Source organism: Oryctolagus cuniculus, chromosome 16 (assembly GCF_051225735.1).
Source record: "Oryctolagus cuniculus isolate XC-2025 breed Fujian yellow rabbit chromosome 16, ASM5122573v1, whole genome shotgun sequence".
Classification (NCBI taxonomy): Eukaryota; Metazoa; Chordata; class Mammalia; order Lagomorpha; family Leporidae; genus Oryctolagus; species Oryctolagus cuniculus.
The window spans coordinates 39,385,783-39,403,940 of record NC_142882.1 but is presented as its reverse complement, the minus strand read 5'-3'; the positions used below and the strand labels follow the sequence as shown (position 1 = coordinate 39,403,940).

At 46.5% G+C, this 18,158-nt stretch overlaps 1 protein-coding gene across 1 annotated transcript in view; it reads left to right on the top strand.

Annotated features, from left to right (window-relative positions):
* LOC149121687 (uncharacterized) overlaps positions 1 to 8,423 on the top strand; it is a 117,035-nt gene extending 108,612 nt beyond the window's left edge. The window contains exon 5 of the transcript XR_016222375.1: positions 8,225 to 8,423. The gene's annotated coding sequence lies outside the window, so the exon portion shown is untranslated. The remainder of the gene's footprint in view (positions 1 to 8,224) is intronic.
* Positions 8,424 to 18,158: the final 9,735 nt, after the last annotated feature.

Sequence of the window (18,158 nt, the reverse complement as noted above, 5' to 3'; positions counted from 1 at the left end):
GGTCATCTTATCCAGGTCGTTGGTTTTTAAGGCTTAGAATTGCATGATTTCAGACCTGAGCGTAACCTGAGCTTGTGGGGAATTGCAGGGTCAGGACTGGGCGTGTCCATGGTGAGATCACCCTGGACTTTCCCCTTAGTTGGTTGACCCTGCAGGAAGTGAGCAGAGAGGTGGAAAGCCCTTGCTCCCCACCTCCTCCTCTTCTGTCACCTGAGTTCACTGGGCTTGTTCCTGTGGGGAAGCAAACGCCACACTGCAGGGCTGTGTCTGCATTCCTAGGGAGATACACAGGGCATCAGCCTTGTCCTCTGCCGTGCAGTCCCGTCCTGTGCAGCAGAAGCACAGAGACCCCTGCTCTGTCAGCTGTGACTCACACTAGTCCGTCCCTGCCCACTGCCCTTGTCCCTGCCTCCCGGCCTCTGACAACTGCCGTTGTACTCTTATCCTCCAGGGCATCACCACTTTCCAGATTCCACATGTGAGTGAGGTCATGTGGTGTTTCTCTTTCTGTGCTTGGCTTATTTCACTTAACTCAGTGACTTCCAGATCCTCCCATGTTATCACAAATGACAAGATTTCAACCTTTTTTATAGCTGAGTAGTATTCCTATGTGTACATGTACTCCCCCCACCCTTTTTTTTCTTTTTCCATCTTTTGGTGGGTGGATGTGTAGGTTGTTTGCATTTCTTAGCTACTGGGAACAGGACTGCAGTAAACATGGGGGCACAGATCTCTCATCCACAGACTGACTTCCTTCCCCTTGGATGTACACCTGGTAGTGGGGTTGCTGAACTGGATGGTAGGTGTAGTTTCTCTTTTTTGAGCAACTTCCTTACTGCTTTACTAGATATACATTCTCACCCACAGAGTGCCAAGTGTTCCCTCCCCTCCACAGACATCCTCACTTGTTATCTTTCGTCCCTTTGGTATCCCATTGTGGTTTTGCTTTGCATCTCTCAGAGATAGTGATGAGCATTTCTGTCCAGTACTTCACAGTTTCTGTAGTTCCCTCCTGTGCCATGGAACAGGAGAACCACTTACATATCTTTAAGCAATGTCTATTTCTATCTACAGCCATTTTTAAGTCTGAATTACTTGGTTTTTTTTGCTTTTGCTGTTGGGTTGTGTTTTATATCGACTTTACTAACTGCTATGTCAGATGTATGGCTTGCAGATATTGTTTCCATTGCTCTACAAAAGCTATTTAATTTGGTGAAATTCCACTTGTCTGCTAGTTGGCTTGGTATCCTGTGCTCTTGGGATCTGATCTAAGAAATCCTTGCCCATTGCACTGTCCTGAAGCAGTTCCCCTGTGCTTTCTTTTATTTGTTTCAAAGGCTCAGATCTTACATTTCAGTCTTTCTTTCTTTTTGATATCTTTTTTGATACCAATATTAATCACCCACAGCATTGATGAGTATGTTCTGTGCTCATTATGACCAGGTTTCCTTCTAGGTTCTTTTCATTTAATCAATTTGTTCTTCCCAACAGTGATATAGAGTTAGGTCCTGTGGTTAACCACTGTCTTGCAGTTGAGGATCCAGAGGCAGCGTTCCACAAATGATAAGTCTGTTTGGTTTGTAGCACTCCTTAAGTCTAGTGTTTCTAGACTGCCTAGATGATCTGTCCATTGACAGGTGGGATGTTGAAGTCCCCAGCTCCTATTGCTGTAGGGTCTCTACCTCCCTTTAGATCCAATGTTGTTTGCATTACATGCTTAGGTGGTCTAGTTTTCAGGTGCATGTATGTATTTACAGTTGTTATATCCTCTTTTTGACTGATTCTTTTATCATTATATAATGTGTCTGAAATGGATTTCTTCCAGGCAGTATATTTTGTGTTGGTATTTATCCATTCAGCCAGTCTGTATCCTTTAAGTGGAGAATTTAACCCATTTATATGCTAGGTTCCTTTTTTTTTTATTTTTTGACAGGCAGAGTGGACAGTGAGAGAGAGAGACAGAGAGAAAGGTCTTCCTTTTCCATTGGTTCACCCTCCAATGGCCGCCACAGCCGGTGCACTGTGGCCGGCGCACAGCGCTTATCCGATGGCAGGAGCCAGGTACTTATCCTGGTCTCCCATGGGGTGCAGGGCCCAAGTACTTGGGCCATCCTCCACTGCGCTCCCGGGCCACAGCAGAGAGCTGGCCTGGAAGAGGGGCAACTGGGACAGAATCTGGCGCCCCGACTGGGACTAGAACCTGGTGTGCTGGCGCCGCAAGGCGGAGGATTAGCCTAGTGAGCCGCGGCGCCGGCCCAGATACATGATTTTAAAATATTTTGTCTGAATCTCTGTGTTCTTTTTTCACTTTGAAAATGCGTTTCTTGAATTAAAATTGTTTGAGATTTGGAGAAATTATCATTTATCTTTTTATTATGTATCATAGTTGTGATGTACTCATAATCTGCGAGTCACTCCAAGTTAGAAAGATTTTGTAAATTGTCTAAGTGATTTATATTTTTGACTCTTAACATTTATGTTTTAGATGCTTTATTTTAGGTTTCATTTTGGAATTCATGAGGTGAAAAACTACATGAGAGGCATGGAGGATCATTTTCTGCCAGGGCCACTGGGTGTGTAGAGCATCATTTGCTGTGTTTGTAAGTCTGCCCAGATGCTCCCTTCTCTAGGCCTGCTCAAGTCTCCTGCATAGATGCACAAGTCTAATCAGGGGTGAGTAGACAGAAAGGACTTTCTCTTTGTTTACTGATGTAGCACAGGCCCCCACGTGCACAACAACCTCTAGATCACCAGGGAAATTCAGAAGACTTTCCAGGTCCAGACATCTGTCTTCCTGGTTCTGCTCTGTGAAATTGAGGGTAGCACGCTGGGTTTTGGGAAAGTCCTGGGTGCCAGAGCTCTTGCTGGTGCACATATGTCTGTTGGGACCACTTCAGTCCACCTGTAGGTAGGGGAGCTGGTCTCCAGAGGTCAAAAGTGTCCCTCAGTACATGTGTATCACTGTGTTCTACCTGTGTGCTCTCTGGGACTGACAGGTTCTTCGTCTGTAAGCCAGAACCACACAGCAGTGGAAGATTATGAAAGTGTGGGGTGCACTTCCTGTATGGAAACAGAGCCTGTTCCAGTGGAACGTGGTCACTGTCCTTGGGACATCCTTGTCTCCATCTTTCCAGCCAAGACCACCCATCTCACCTGCACAATAGACCATCTGGGTCATATGGGGTCCTGGACTAGGCCCCCTCGGTCTCCAGTGCAGTGAACAAATCCCTCCACTGCTTCTTGTACCTGTGACCCATTGTTGAGCACAGGGACAGAGACTGTGATTGCTTCTGTGTGTGTGTGTGGCCCCTGGACCCAATCCCGTGCCCTCAGTTAAGAACTCCTTACCCATTCTCTGTGCACCCCTCATACTGGAAGCTGGGAGCTCCCAGTGTGTGCAGGGAGGTGCAGTGCATCGCATTCCCTGTCCCGGTGATGGCTGTGGTCAGGACTGCCATTTCATTTCACAGATGAGGACACTGAAGCTCAATGAGAACACCCACTGCAGTGCTGATCGTTGGAGGGCCAGCACTGCTCCAGTGGGGGTATTGCTTGAAAGTCAGGACTCTGCTCCACCGCAGCGTGAGGTCAGGTTCCAGGCCTGGCCCTGACCTTTCTTCATGACTGATATAGCCAAAGTCATCAGGCCCCACTGCCTCCACTGTGAGATGGTTATTTGCGGACCCCCTGGGGTCTATCTGGGCCTTTACCAACAGTGTGTTCCTGAGGGGGACAACAGGTGGTTTGTGCATGCTGGGAAATGCCCAATACTAATGGCTATTTCCCTGTTGTGGGAATGTCCTTCCGTGAAGGATTAGGGACAAGCTCATCTGCTGGGGTTGGTGCTGACGGTTGCAGCACTGGTGATGTAGAGTGGTTTAGATTGCACAGGCCAGTGCCTCTCACCTGTGGGGAGCTCTCCTGTCCCCCATCTAAAGCCTGGAAAGATGCTATTTTAGTGTACTCTGTATAGTAAAGACATCATGTGAGAAGTTTCTGGGGGGAGTTAAGCTGCATCTGCTGCTGCTTTAATATTTTATTTATTTATTTGAGAAGTAGAGTACAGACCTAGAGAGGGAGAGACAGGTGTTCCATGTGCTTGTTCACTCTCCAGATGGTCACAGCATCCTTACTTGGTTAATTGGAGGCCAGGGGCCAGGAGCTTCTACCAGGTCTCCTATGTAGGTGCAGAGGTCCAAGGACCTGTGCCATCTTCACTGCTTTCCCAGGCCATCAACAGGGAGCTGGATGGAAGTGGAGCAGCCAGGACACAAGCCAGTGCCCATATGGGATGCTGGTGCCACAGGTGGAAGCTTTACCTACTACTCTACAGTGCCGACCCAGTAGTTAAGCCACTTTCATCTAAGTTTGGGGTCAAGTTTTTTTTTTTTTTTTTTTTTAAGATTTATTTACTTCACTGGCAGAATTACGGTAGAGAAAGAGTAGAGAGAGAGACAGGGAGAGAAGGCTTTGATCCACTGGTTCAGTCCCCAAATGGCCATTATAGCTGGTGCTAAGCCGATCCAAAGCCAGGAGCTAGGAGCTTCTTCCAGGTCTGCCACATGGGTAAAGGGTTCAAGCACAAGGCCCATGTTCCATTGCCTTCCTAGGCCTTAGCATAGAGCTGGATCGGAAGTGGAGTAGCTGGGACTCAAACCGGTGCCCATATGGTATCTCGGTGCCATAGGCGGATGCTTAACCTACTGTGCCACAATGCCAGCCCTGGATTTCTTTTATTTTCTTGTCGGTTTTTTATTTGAAAGGCAGAGTTAGAGGGAGGGATAGGGAGAGAGATACAGAAGGACGACTCTGATCAGCCGATTTAATCTCCAAAATGCCCTCGCTGGCTGGGGCTGAGTCAGACTGAAGCCAGGAGCCTGGAACATCTCTGGGCCTTGCACACAGGTGGCAGGCACCTGAGCACTTGGGTCAACTTCCGCTGCTCTCCCAGGTATGTTAGCAGGGAGCTGGAATGAAAGCAGGGCAGCCAAGACCGGAACTGGGGTTCTGAAGTGGGATGCCGGCCCTACAGGTGGGGCTTTACCCTGTGGGCCCCAATGCCAGCCCCGTAGGCCTAGGTGTCTAAAACCTTCCAGGGTTTCTTGTTAAAGGATGGAACTGCCTCTTGGGACCCCTGTATCAGAGAGAGGGGAAACCACGTTGGAACTGGTCCCCGAGTCTACCTTCCCGACCTGCATCAGAACTCAGGATCCCTGTTTTAGTTTTTTTTCCCATGATTTAGGTGGAATTGAGCTGTCCCAAGGGTATGTGCAGGTAGGGAGGTGACACTCAGAAGGAGAGGATGTGTAGGACTCGGGCGATGGGGAAAAGCAGGCAGAAGCAAGGAATGACGGGAACGAGCCAGGCTGGTACTGGAGGAGCCTGTCCTGTGTCATGGTTGGCATGTGACACTGGGAAGGTCTTGCGGGCATTTGTGAAGTGCGGGGCGGGTGAATACAGCAGAACATGAACCCTGAGAGTGCAGATGACCCGGAGGGGAGGGGCCTGAGTGGGTCCCCTAGTCAGCATGTGGGGCAGTAGCTGGGCACAGGGCAAGAATGCTCAGGATGAGAGATGACTCTGAACTTTCTTAAAGCACTTTTGCATGGTGACACAGGAGAACATGAATGTAACTGGGAAAAGCCAAGCTGTCAACATAGGCTTACCACACACAGAACATAAAAACTGGGACAGGAACCTAGCTGTGTGCTGTAACATCCTGTGTGGCAGGTTGTTGCCAGGAAGAGCCTCCTGCAGTCCTGAATGCCCCAAGGGTGGTTGTGATCTGGCCTTGGGGTCTGGGCCTGCAAGGAGCCTGACCTCATGTCCTCTGCTGTTCTGAATGTTGATGTCTCAGATCTGAGTGCCCTCCCATGTGTCATCTGCAGCAGGCCAGTGTGGGGAGCACAGTTCCCTTGACCTCTCCATGCTAGAGCTGCGAACCTGAGCTACTAGGAACTCTCATGTCACGTGCACCTAAGACTACTCACTATTCCAGGTGGACTGCACCTGGGTTCCATTGAAGTGTGCAGGGCACAGACTGGTGGTGATCTGTGACATTTTCCAGAAGGACTGTGGGGGGACAATGATATCACTGGGTGTGATGCAGGCCATTCCCAGGAACACACACACAGGTCAGCATTCCTGTGCCCCGGCTTCCTCCTCCACAGGCACCCCTCAGCCCTAGTGGATCAGCGGACAAACTGGATACAAAAATCCCCAGCTTGTGAACTGTTGGGGAAACTCACACCCTTCCTGATCCCTGTGCTCCCTGCTGTGCTGCCCTCTTGTTTGCCCACAGGGTCATGGGGGCCCACAGGCCGGGCTCACGTTGGGGAAGGGAGTCCTAACCTGGGTTCAAAACAACCCTGACCGGGGTGGGGCTTCCTTCTCTGGGGGTTCCTCATCTACAAAGGGGAGAATGCAGTACCTCCACATGGCTGAGACATGAGGCCCAGTGCTCCTGGCCAGGGGCCCGGAAATCCCAGGAGCTCAGGGAAGGAGCAGTCCTTGGGGACTGCTTGGGGACATCCTCTGTGTCATCAACCCAGCCAAGACCCACCCATGTCCCCTGCACACCAGGCAGTCTGGGTCACATGGGGTCCTGGACAAGGCCCCCTCTGTCACCTGTGCAGTGAGCAAATCCCTGCTCTGCTGCCTCTGGCAGACCCATTGTTGATCACAGGGACAGAGACTGTGACAGATGTTGTTTGAGTGTGCCCCTGGACCTGATTCTGTTCCCTCAATTGAAGCCCCAACCCACTCCCTGTGCACCCCTCATCCCGGAAGCTGGGGGCTCCCAGTGTGTGCAGGGAGGTAAAGTGTATCGCATTCCCTGTCCCAGTGATGGCTGTGGGCAGGGCTGCCATCCCATTTCACAGATGAGGACACTGAGGCTGCAGTGAGAACACCCACTGCAAGTCAGTTCTGTCTGACCTTATGGTCCATGTCCCTGACCATGAGGAGATGCTGCCCCAGCCATGACAGTGTCTCCCTGTTCATTGCTTACTTGGCCTTCCCAGCGTTTGGTGCTCTTTGTCTGATGGACAACCCTGGCTCTGCCCTGGGGAGGTGCCAGTGTCCTCTCCAGAGACTCTCGGTCCTTGGCATTGGGGCCATTGTGCAGTGAGATTTGGGTGGGGAGGGCATAGCCTGGGGAGCTCGCACGGTGTGAATTGTACATTTCACAGTGGGTAACAAATTAAATTTCATTGAGGTACAGGGGCAATAAGGTAGAGAAAAGGAACACAATGGGGAGGAGTAAAGAGAAATAAAGGATCACGGGGGCAGGGAAGGGCAGGTGTGGCACTGGGGCTGAAGCAGAAGGGACTGCAGGAGCTGGGACTGAGGCTGGGGCCAGTGCTGCGTCTGGTGCCCCTGCAGCTTCCTTGTCTGTAGCTCGGGACACGGGGCCCCTGGGCTCCACTGCCCCACACACCCCTGGCTCCAGGCCCACCATCCCCAGAGACTCTTGTGTCAGGGCCTCCACTGAGCCCTGCTCAGCCCCCGGGGACACAGCTGTCCCCCATGCATCCTTGTGCCAGGGCTCATTGTTGGAGGGCCAGCACTGTTCCAGCGGGGGTGTTGCTTGAAGATCAGGGCACTGCTCCGCCACAGCCGTGAGGTCAGGTGCCAGGCTTGGCCCTGACCTTGCTTCCCATCTGGAACAGACAGATCCATTGGGCCCCACTGCCTCCGCTGTGAGATGGGCATTTGTGGACCCCCTGGGCTCTATCTGGGCCTTTACCAAGATTAAGTGACTGAGGGGGTCCTCAGGTGGTTTGTGTGCCTGGGGGAATGCCTGATACGGGGGCTTCGGAGCTGTGGGCGAGTTTGACCACTCCCCCACCACACACAGGTCATCGATGAAAGGGGGCTGACACACGTCCAGGCTGCTGGCGATCCCTAGCCTGCTGTGGTGTGCCAGTCACGAGGCTGACCTGTCCTGGACCTAGTAGACAAGAGCAGAGATTGGCAGGAAAGAGGGAGTCCCAGAGATCCCTACAGAGCCAGCAGCTCTGGGCTTCAGGCTGCCTCTGCCTCTGAAGTCCAGCCTCCCTCCTCTGAGGGTGAAGTGGCCCCTTGCCCCCCCACACCCAGGGGCCTATGGGCTCCCAGTGGGGTCTCAGTGGCTGGTCTTTTGGCTGGCCTCAGGTTTTCTTGGCTGGCAGAGACCTGTCCTGCTTCCGGACTCACCCTGGACTTTTTCTGTTTGACGCGCCAGGTGCATCGGGGGTGATGGCTGTCCCAGTGTCCCCACCACTGGGCAAGGCACGTGCAGCAGGGTTTCTTGGGACCTGGGCTTCGGCATCGTGGGAGACAACACAGGAACATCTTCCTATGATACTCTTATCCAAGTGAGCTGGCTCAGACTCAACTCTGGAATGTTGGGGTTGTTGCTGGGCCCCCCAGGTCTCCAGGTGAGGTAAATTCCTGTGGCTCCTCAACTGAGTCCCCTCCTCTCACACAAGATGTCTGCAGAATCCCAGTGGGTGCTGCCTGCTGCACTTCTAAGCCATGCCCTGTGCACACTGTAGCCCTGTTGGCCCTGTAGCACAAACAGAGGGAACGCTTGCCACAGCAGGTACAAAGGTACAGCCTTCATCACAGCTGGGCTAGTCCTGCTCCCCCGTCCTTGCAGGCTTCTGTCCCTGCAAGGTCATTGTCCCTCTCAGGGCACCCCATCCTCCTGTCTGGTCCCTGGGGATCGTGTCCCAGTGAAGCTGGCGCCCTCGCCTGCCCAGATGTGGACAATGAGAAGCAATAGCTCCCATCATACCCTGGGTCCATGAGCCGCTCCCTGTGCATTGGGTGCCCTGTACCAGCCCCTGAAGTGTGGCTCCTCCCACCCACAGGCACCTGGAGAGTGGTTCCTCTCTTAAGCCCAAAACTGGGATACAGATGCCCAGACTCAGTGGCCTCATGTGTAGCTCTTTGTAGCTGATGGTGGCTGACTCCCCGAGTACCCATCTCACAGCTCTGATGTGCACACTGAAGGAAGCCCATGTGTGTCCCTGATGGTACTGCAATATCTAAGGCTTGACCCATGCAGAGTGGCTCTGAGACACAGCCTGACTTCTGGGGAAGCTGGGGACAGGGCCATGCTCTCTGAGGACCAGAGGTCCTCAGCCTGGATTCTCCCCATCAGGGTGATGACTCTTTCAATCCCTGCCCTTTTGGATTGTTCCCCAGACTCCTGGTGTTGCACGTGTTCTGTGTGCACCACTGATCTGAGCCCCTCATGCCACTGGTCACGCCATTCAGCCCTTGCTAGGTTTGTGGTGACATGCAGAGTGACCGAGGGACAGGACTCCACCCATGAGTCCTTGGGGCACTCCTGAACCTCCTATTGTCTGCTTGTCCTGCCCTGTGTCTCAGTGGGCCGAACCCTGTGGAGTCTCCAGCTCTGTTCTTCCTAGATTGCCTGCCTTCAGCTGGTTGTAGATACCGGGGGTGGGGTTGGAGCAGGGTGGGGTGGCAGGGAGATGGTAAGCAGTAGGGTATGGTCACCCCAATGTTGAAAGCTAGGGTGGGACATGGGGTCAGCTCCTTATTGAACACCTTGAGAGCTGAGCAGGGAGCCCACCTCCCTTACTGCCAGCTCCATGGCCTGGGGCATTTCATTGTCAGTCTGTTCTCTTTGTCCTTTTTTAATCCATGTGAATAAAACAGCCTTCCTCCTGGAGCCTGCCCCAGGAATCCTGTGGGAGAAGCAGCTTCCCAGTGCCCTTGAGCTGTCAATCAGAGCAGCTGCCACAGGGAGGGGTGCAGAGCCCTCACTGTGCACAGGAGAAGGGAAGGCCCTTGCAGGTAGCAGGAGGGCCTGCAGAACTCGTCTGAGCACAGTACTGAACACAGAGACTCAAGTCCCCGTCCCCACCTGTGCCCAGCAGCACTCTCACATAAATTAATAAAATCCTAAGGAAAAAAAAAGAATTGGAGAAGTGGCTTAACTTTACCCAGAGATGTATGTATTTGAAAGGCAAGGAGGCTAAGAGAGACAGATCATCTCCCATTACCAGTTCACTCCCCACATGCCTGCAACCTTTGGGCCTGAGCTATGGCACAGAAGAAGCCAGGACCTCAGCCTGGGTCTCCCCGTGGGTGGCAGGGTCCCACGTACTTGTGCCGTCATCCACTGCCTCCAAAGTTGTGCATCAGCAGGAAGCTGATTTGGAAGGAGAGCTAGGACTTGAACCCAGCTCACTGATGTAGAATGTGGGCATCCACGTGGCGTCTTTTTATTTTATTTTATTTAGTGAATATAAATTTCCAAAATACAGCTTATGTATTACAGTGGCTTTCCCCCCCATAACTTCCCTCCCACCCGCAACTCTCCCCTTTCCCACTCTCTCTCCCCTTCCTTTCATATCAAGATTCATTTTCAATTCTCTTTATATACAAAAGATCAGTTTAGTATACATTAAGTAAAGGTTTCAACAGTTTGCATCCACATAGAAACACAAAGTGAAAAATACTGTTGAGTACTCGTTATAGCATTAAATCACAATGTACAGCACATTAAGGACAGAGATTCTACATGAGGAGTAAGTGCACAGTGACTCCTGTTGTTGACTTTACAAATTGACACTCCTGTTTATAGCATCTGTAATCTCCCTATGCTCCAGTCATGAGTTTCCAAGGCTATGGAAGCCTTTTGAGTTCACCGACTCTTATCATATTTAGACAAGGTCATAGTCAAAGTGGAAGTTCTCTCCTCCCTTCAGAGAAAGGAACCTCCTTCTTTGAAGACCCGTTCTTTCCACTGGGATCTCACAGAGATCTTTCATTTAGGTCATTTGTTTATTTTTTTGCCAGAGTGTCTTGGCTTTCCATGACAGAAATACTCTCATGGGCTTTTCAGCCAGATCCGAATGCCTTTAGGGCTGATTCTGAGGCCAGAGTGCTGTTTAGGACATCCGCCATTCTATGAGTCTGCTGAGTATCTCGCTTCCCATGTTGGATCGTTCTCTCCCTTTTTTATTCTATCAGTTAGTATTAGCAGACACTAGTCTTGTTTATATGATCCCTTTGACTCTTAGTCCTTTCATTATGATCAATTGTGAACAGAAATTGATCAATTGGACTAGTGAGATGGCATTGGTACATGCCGTCTTGATGGGATTGTATTGGAATCCCCTGACAAGTTTCTAACTCCACCATTTGGGGCAAGTCCAATTTAGCATGTCCCAAATTGTACATCTCTTCCCTCTCTTATTCCCACTCTTATATTTAACAGAGATCACTTTTCAGTTAAATTTCAACACTTAAGAATAACTGTGTATTAATTACAGAATTCAACCAATAGTATTAAGTAGAACAGACAAAAAAAATACTAAGAGGGATAACATATTAAGTTGTTCATCAACAGTCAGGGCTATGGCTGATCAAGTCACCGTATCTCATAGTGTCCATTTCACTTCAACAGGTTTCCTTTTTGGTGTTCAGTCAGTTGTCACCGATCAGGGAGAACATATGATATTTGTCCCTTTGGGACTGGCTTATTTCACTCAGCATGATGTGTTCCAGATTCCTCCATTTTGTTGCAAATGAACGGATTTCATTGTTTTTGACTGCTGTATAGTATTCTATAGAATACATATCCCATAATTTCTTTCCAGTCTACTGTTGATGGGCATTTAGGTTGACTCCAGGTCTTAGCTATTGTGAATTGAGCTGCAATAAACATTAAGGTGCAGACCGTTTTTTTTGTTTGCCAATTTAATATCCTTTGGGTAAATTCCAAGGAGTGGGATGGCTGGGTTGAATGGTAGGGTTATATTCAGGTTTCTGAGGAATCTCCAGACTGACTTCCATAGTGGCTTCACCAGTTTGCATTCCCACCAACAGTGGGTTAGTGTCCCTTTTTCCCCACATCCTCTCCAGCATCTATTGTTGGTAGATTTCTGAATGTGAGTCATTCTCACCGGGGTGAGGTGAAACCTCGTTGTGGTTTTGATTTGCATTTCCCTGATTGCTAGTGATCTTGAACATTTTTCCATGTGTCTGTTGGCCATTTAGATTTCCTCTTTTGAAAAATGTCTATTGAGGTCCTTGGCCCATCTCTTGAGTGGGTTGTTTGTTTTGATGTTGTGGAGTTTCTTGATTTCTTTGTAGATTCTGGTTATCAACCCTTTATCTGTTGCACAGTTTGCAAATATTTTTTCCCATTCTGTCGGTTGTCTCTTCACTTTCCTGACTGTTTCTATTGAAGTACAGAAACTTCTCAATTTGATGCAATCCCAAATGTTAATTTTGGCTTTGACTGCCTGTGCTTCTGGGATGTATTCCAAGAAGTCATTGCCGGTACCTATATCTTGCAGGGTTTTTCCAATGCTCTCTAATAATTTGATGGTGTCAGGTCATCGCTTTAAGTCTTTAATCCATGTTGAGTGGATTTTTGTGTAAGGTGAAAGGTAGGGGTCTTGCTTCATGCTTCTGCATGTGGAAATCCAGTTTTCCCAGCACCATTTATTGAATAGACTGTCCTTACTCCAGGGATTGGTTTTGGATCCTTGATCAAATATAAGTTGGCTGTAGATGTTTGGGTTGATTTCTGGTGTTTCAATTCTGTTCCATTGGTCTATCCATCTGTTTCTGTACCAGTACCATGTTGTTTTGATTACCACTCCCCTGTAGTATGTCCTGAAATCTGGTATTGTTATGCCTCCAGCTTTGTTTTTGTTGTACATGATTGCTTTAGCTATTCGAGGTCTCCTGTTTCTCCATATGAATTTCAGCATTATTTTTTCCAGATCTGAGAAGAAGGTCTTTGGTATCTTGATTGGTATTGCATTGAATGTATAAATTGATTTTGGGAGAATGGACATTTAGATGATATTGATTCTTCCAATCCATGAGCATGGAAGATTTTCCCATTTTTTTGGTATCCTCTCCTATTTCTTTCTTTAAGATTTTGTAATTCTCATTGTAGAAATCTTTAACATCCCTGGTTAAGTTTATTCCAAGGTATTTGATTGTTTTTGTAGCTATTGTGAATGGGATTGATCTTAGCAGTTCTTCCTCAGCCATGGCATTGCCTGTGTATACAAAGGCTGTTGATTTTTGTGCATTGATTTTATATCCTGCTACTTTGCCAAACTCTTCTATGAGTTTCAATAGTCTCTTAGTAGAGTTCTTTGGGTCCCCTAAATAATCATGTCATCTGCAAAGAGGGATAGTTTGAGTTCTTCCTTCCCAATTTGTATCCCTTTAATTTCTTTTTCTTGCCTAATAGCTCTGGCTAGAACCTCCAGAACTATATTGAATAGCAGTGGTGAGAGTGGACATCCCTGTCTGGTACCAGATCTCAGTGGAAATGCTTCCAACTTTTCCCCATTCAATAGGATGTTGGCCATGGGTTTTTCATAAATTGCTTTAATTGTATTGAGGAATGTTCCTTCCATACCCAGTTTGCTTAGAGTTTTCATCATGAAAGGGTGTTGTATTTTATCAAATGCTTTCTCGGCATCTATTGAGATAATCATATGGTTTTCCTTCTGCAGTCTGTTAATGTGGTGTATCACATTGATTGTTTTGTGCACATTGAACCATCCCTGCATACCAGGGATAAATCCCACTTGGTCTTGTTGGATGATCTTTCTGATGTGTTGTTGCATTCTATTGGCGAGAATTTTATTGAGGATTTTTGCATCTATGTTCATCAGGGATATTGGTCTACAATATCCCTTTTCTCTTTCAATGCTGCATCTTTTTCTGGCTTAGGAATTAAGGTGATGCTGGCTTCATAGAAAGAATTTGGAAGGATTCCCTCTTTTTTTGATTGTTCTGAATAGTTTGAGAATTGGCGTTAGTTCTCCTTTAAATGTCTGGTAGAATTCAGCAATGAATCCATCTGGTCCTGGGCTTTTCTTTGTTCTGAGGGCCTTTTTACTGTTTCAATTTCCATCTCAGTTATGTGTCTGTTTAGGTTTTCTATGTCTTCCTGGTTCAGTTTAGGTAGGTTGCATGTGTCCAGGAATCTATCCATTTCTGATAGATTTTCCTGTTTGCTGGCATACAAGTCCTTGTAGTAATTTCTGATGATTCTTTTAATTTCTGTGGTGTCTGTTGTTATGTTTCCTTTTTCATCTCTGATTTTATTGATTTGGGTCTTTTCTTTTTTTAGTTAGTTGGGACAATGGGGTGTCAATTTTGTTTATTTTTTCAAAAAGCCAGCTCCTCATTTGGCTGATTTTTTGTAATTTTATTTTGGATTCAATCCTGTTGATTTCTTCTCTGATTTTAATTATTTCTCTTCTCCTACTAGATTTGGGTCTGGTTTGCTGCAGATTTTCTAGATCCTTGAGATGAATTGAAAGCTCATCTGTTTGGTGCCTTTCCAATTTCTTGATGTAGGCACCTATTGATATAAACTTTCCTCTTAACACTGCTTTTGCTGTATCCCATAAGTTTTGGTATATTGTGCTGTTATCCTCATTTACTTCCAGAAAATTTTTGATTTCTCTTTTGATTTCTTCTATGACCCATTGTTCATTCAGGAGCATGTTGTTCAGTCTCCATGTGTTTGCATATGCTCTAGGGATTCCTGAGTTGCTAATTTCTAACTTCATTCCACTGTGGTCTGAGAAGCTGCATGGTATGATTCTAATTCTTTTGAATTTGCTGAGACTTGCTTTATGGCCTAGTATTGTTGGATTCTTTATTCAGTGGGGGATTAAGCCTCTGTTTATAAAGTAGATTGAAAGTATGTCAACACAGAAATTAAAAGAAAAAAAGGAGAGGAGGGAAGTATCAGCATTGCTTAAAGTTGTATATAAAATATAAAAAATCTGTTCTGTTTATATAAACAAATAGAAATCTTAAAGTAGTGAAAGTTATTAAACTACAGTGGTATATAATTCCCATCAATTAGTTTAATAAAGATTTAAGTTTAGCAAAACACTGTATTTGTCCTAGGCACATATCTACAGAAGTTATTTGGGGGTTGACTTCAGCCTAAGAAGCTGAAAACCAAGGAAGAAGATGACACAGAGGGAAATGCAGAAGAATAAACCTCAGTGTCCAAACGAGGAGGAGAACTGGGAAGCTAGTAGCTCAGATTACAATGTGGGACAATCATAATATAGGTCAGCAAGGCTGTTAATATTTGGGGTTAAAGGAGAAAACAGAAACAACTAAGGGCAAGGGTGCAAAACGAGTTAGCAAAATTGTAGGAAATGAGCTACAGTTCATTCAGATCACATGTTCACATGTGATTTTTATTAGACAAGATAGAGCTGGAAATTGTTGGTAGCTAAGACTATGTATGGATTAGATCTGAGCTTCAAAGCACATGACAGCAAATAATACCAATGATTTAAAAACATAAGGCTTTATTCTCTTCGACAAATGAAGTTGCATGTTCAGAGTTCCCTAGAATTTTTTAGAATTCACTGAGGCTGGATCCACCCAGCTTTCTTTGCTATCCCCACCGCATGGCCCTTCTTTCATTCCACCCAGCAGGAAGGAGAAAGTGGAAGCAGAGTACACAGCCATTCTCTCATGGACATTGCTCATACCATTTCCTTGTCTTGTTAAAATTTTTATTTAAGAGACAGAGCATGAGGACTTCCATTCTTTGACTCACTCCTCAAATGCTTCTGATGGCCCTAGACCAAAGAGTGAAGCCTGGAGCTGAAAATTCAATCTGGGTCTCTCGCACGGGTGGCAGGGCCCCACTTGAACCATCACTGCTTCCTGCCAAAGTGCATATTAGCAGGGAGCTAGAACCAAAAGCAGAGGCAGATGTCAAAGCCAAGCAGTCCAACATGAAACCTGGGTGTCTTAACCAGTGTCTTGATCACTGGACAGAACAACTGCCCTGCTCACTCCATTTCTATGTACCTCTCATTGAAGGAAAGGCATGACTGCACCTAAGGGAACTCAGCACATTGTGATTGCTAGGAAAGATTTAGGGAGGGGAATATTTGTGAAGAAAAATGGGACAGTGAACTGGGGACTACAGGAAGCTTTGTTGATAGACCCCAAAGAGAAGACATTTTGGTAGTAATTCTTACAGGCCTACATGGCCATCTTTTATCATGTATTGTGTTTTCTATTAGAACTTCCATGGTATGTGTAGTCTTTGAAAAGCTTGGGAAATGTATAGTATGATACACTATAGATGAATTTTTTTTTGCATGAAAGCATGTTAAAATTCCATTTTTCTGTGAACTTTTGAAGTTCCTTTGTATTTGGGAAGATGGAAAGCAAAGATCTTCAGAAAATAGATTTTCTTTTTCTTTCTTTCTTTCTTTTTTTTTTTTTGACAGGCAGAGTGGACAGTGAGAGAGACAGAGAGAAAGGTCTTCCTTTTCCGTTGGTTCACCCCACAATAGCCGCTGCAGCTGGCACGCTGTGGCCAGCACACCACACTGATCCAAAGCCACGAACCAGGTGCTTCTCCTGGTTTCCCATGCAGGTGCAGGGCCCAAGCACTTGGGCCATCCTCCACTGCCTTCCTGGGCCACAGCAGAGAGCTGGGCTGGAAGAGGAGCAACAGGGGCAGAATCCGGCACCCCGACTAGGACTAGAACCTGGTGTGCCGGTGCTGCAGGCGGAGGATTAGCCTATTGAGCTGCAGCGCCGGCCAAGAAAATAGATTTTCTAAGGACATTAGATTTTTGTAAGGGCTCATCAGTATATATGCATACATATTAGTATATAAAATACTTATACATTTGTATATTACTATTCATTAATGCACTTTTAATTTTTTTAAAGATTTTATTCATTTATTTGAGAGGTAGAGTTACAAGGAGAGGGAGAGACAGAGAGAAAGATTTTCTATCCACTGGTTTGCTCCCCAATTGGCTGTTTTAGCTGGAGCTGGGCCGATCCAAAGCCAGGAGCTTCTTTGGGGTCTTCCATGCAGAGGCAAGGGCCCTTGCAAGCACTTGGACCATCTTCCTTTGCTTTCCCAGGCACATTAGCAGAGAGCTGGATTGGAAGAGGAGCAGCTGGGACACAAATAGGTGCCTGTATGGGATGCCATCACTGCAGGTGGAGGCTTAGCCCACTGCACCACAGCGCCAGCCCCATTAATGCACTTCTGATTTGTGAAGTACAATTTCATAAAACTAAATTCGTTCTAGCCCATTGCCTGCTTCATCAAGTTATGTGCAAGTGTAACTGTCCTGGTTTGCAGAAGATTGTAGTTTGAGATGGTCTATAGTAACTTCTAATTTAAGAAAATGCAACCTCATAAAAGGCTTGGAACCATCACCATATTTTATTGAAAAGATTTGTGTCGTTCATTCTTGACTTTCTTTCATAAGCTCTAACTTGTTTTCTTTCTGCTTGAATTCTTCAATTTTATTACAATATTATCCTGCAGTGTTTTTACTTCATTTTTTTTTACAAGGCACTTTATTATTGTGTTTGAGGCAGAATGGGTAGAACCAGGAAATCCAATAACAGCTTTCTCTCTGTGCAGCCAGGTAGGAGTTAGTGGGGGTTAATCACTATGATATTTAGGAAGTGTAAAAATGCCTCAAATATAGGTATGAAAGGGCTTCCAGGTTGCATTGGTAGTGGACTTTATATATTTATTTGTTCTTTGACTATATATTTCATTTTGCGTTCTTCCTTGAAATGACAGGAAACTTATCAGTTTCTAGCTGGTTTCTGTTTTGTAGTTTCCTTGAAATACTAGTTTCTTTTTTACCCCTTTATAATCTGCTGTCATACATTTCTGGATTCCAGACTATTTTAAATTTTGGGCTAACATGAAATACCTGTACATTTTTATAGGATACAGTGTGGTTTTCCCATAGATACACACAGCCTAAACCAATCGCATCAGGCAATTAGTCCTTCCATTTCCATCATCAGGCATGAACTATGGTTACCCTGCTCTTCTGTGGAACACAAGAACCTCTTCCCTTCACCTGGCTGCATTTAGGAACTCGTCCAATCTTCAGTTATTCACTGTTTTATTGATGATTTCTTTAGAATATTTGGTTTCCCTTCTTGTTTTTTCCCCTCTGGATACTTAACATTTTAGTTATCTGTGGTCAACTCTTTGAATCTGGAATGGTACTGTTTTCCTCTTGTTTCTTCTCATTCTATGATGAATAGGACATTCTGAGTGCTTCCCCAGGCATTTTTTTCAGTTTTCTTTTACATTTATTTTTAGCCTGCTATGGGGCCATTAA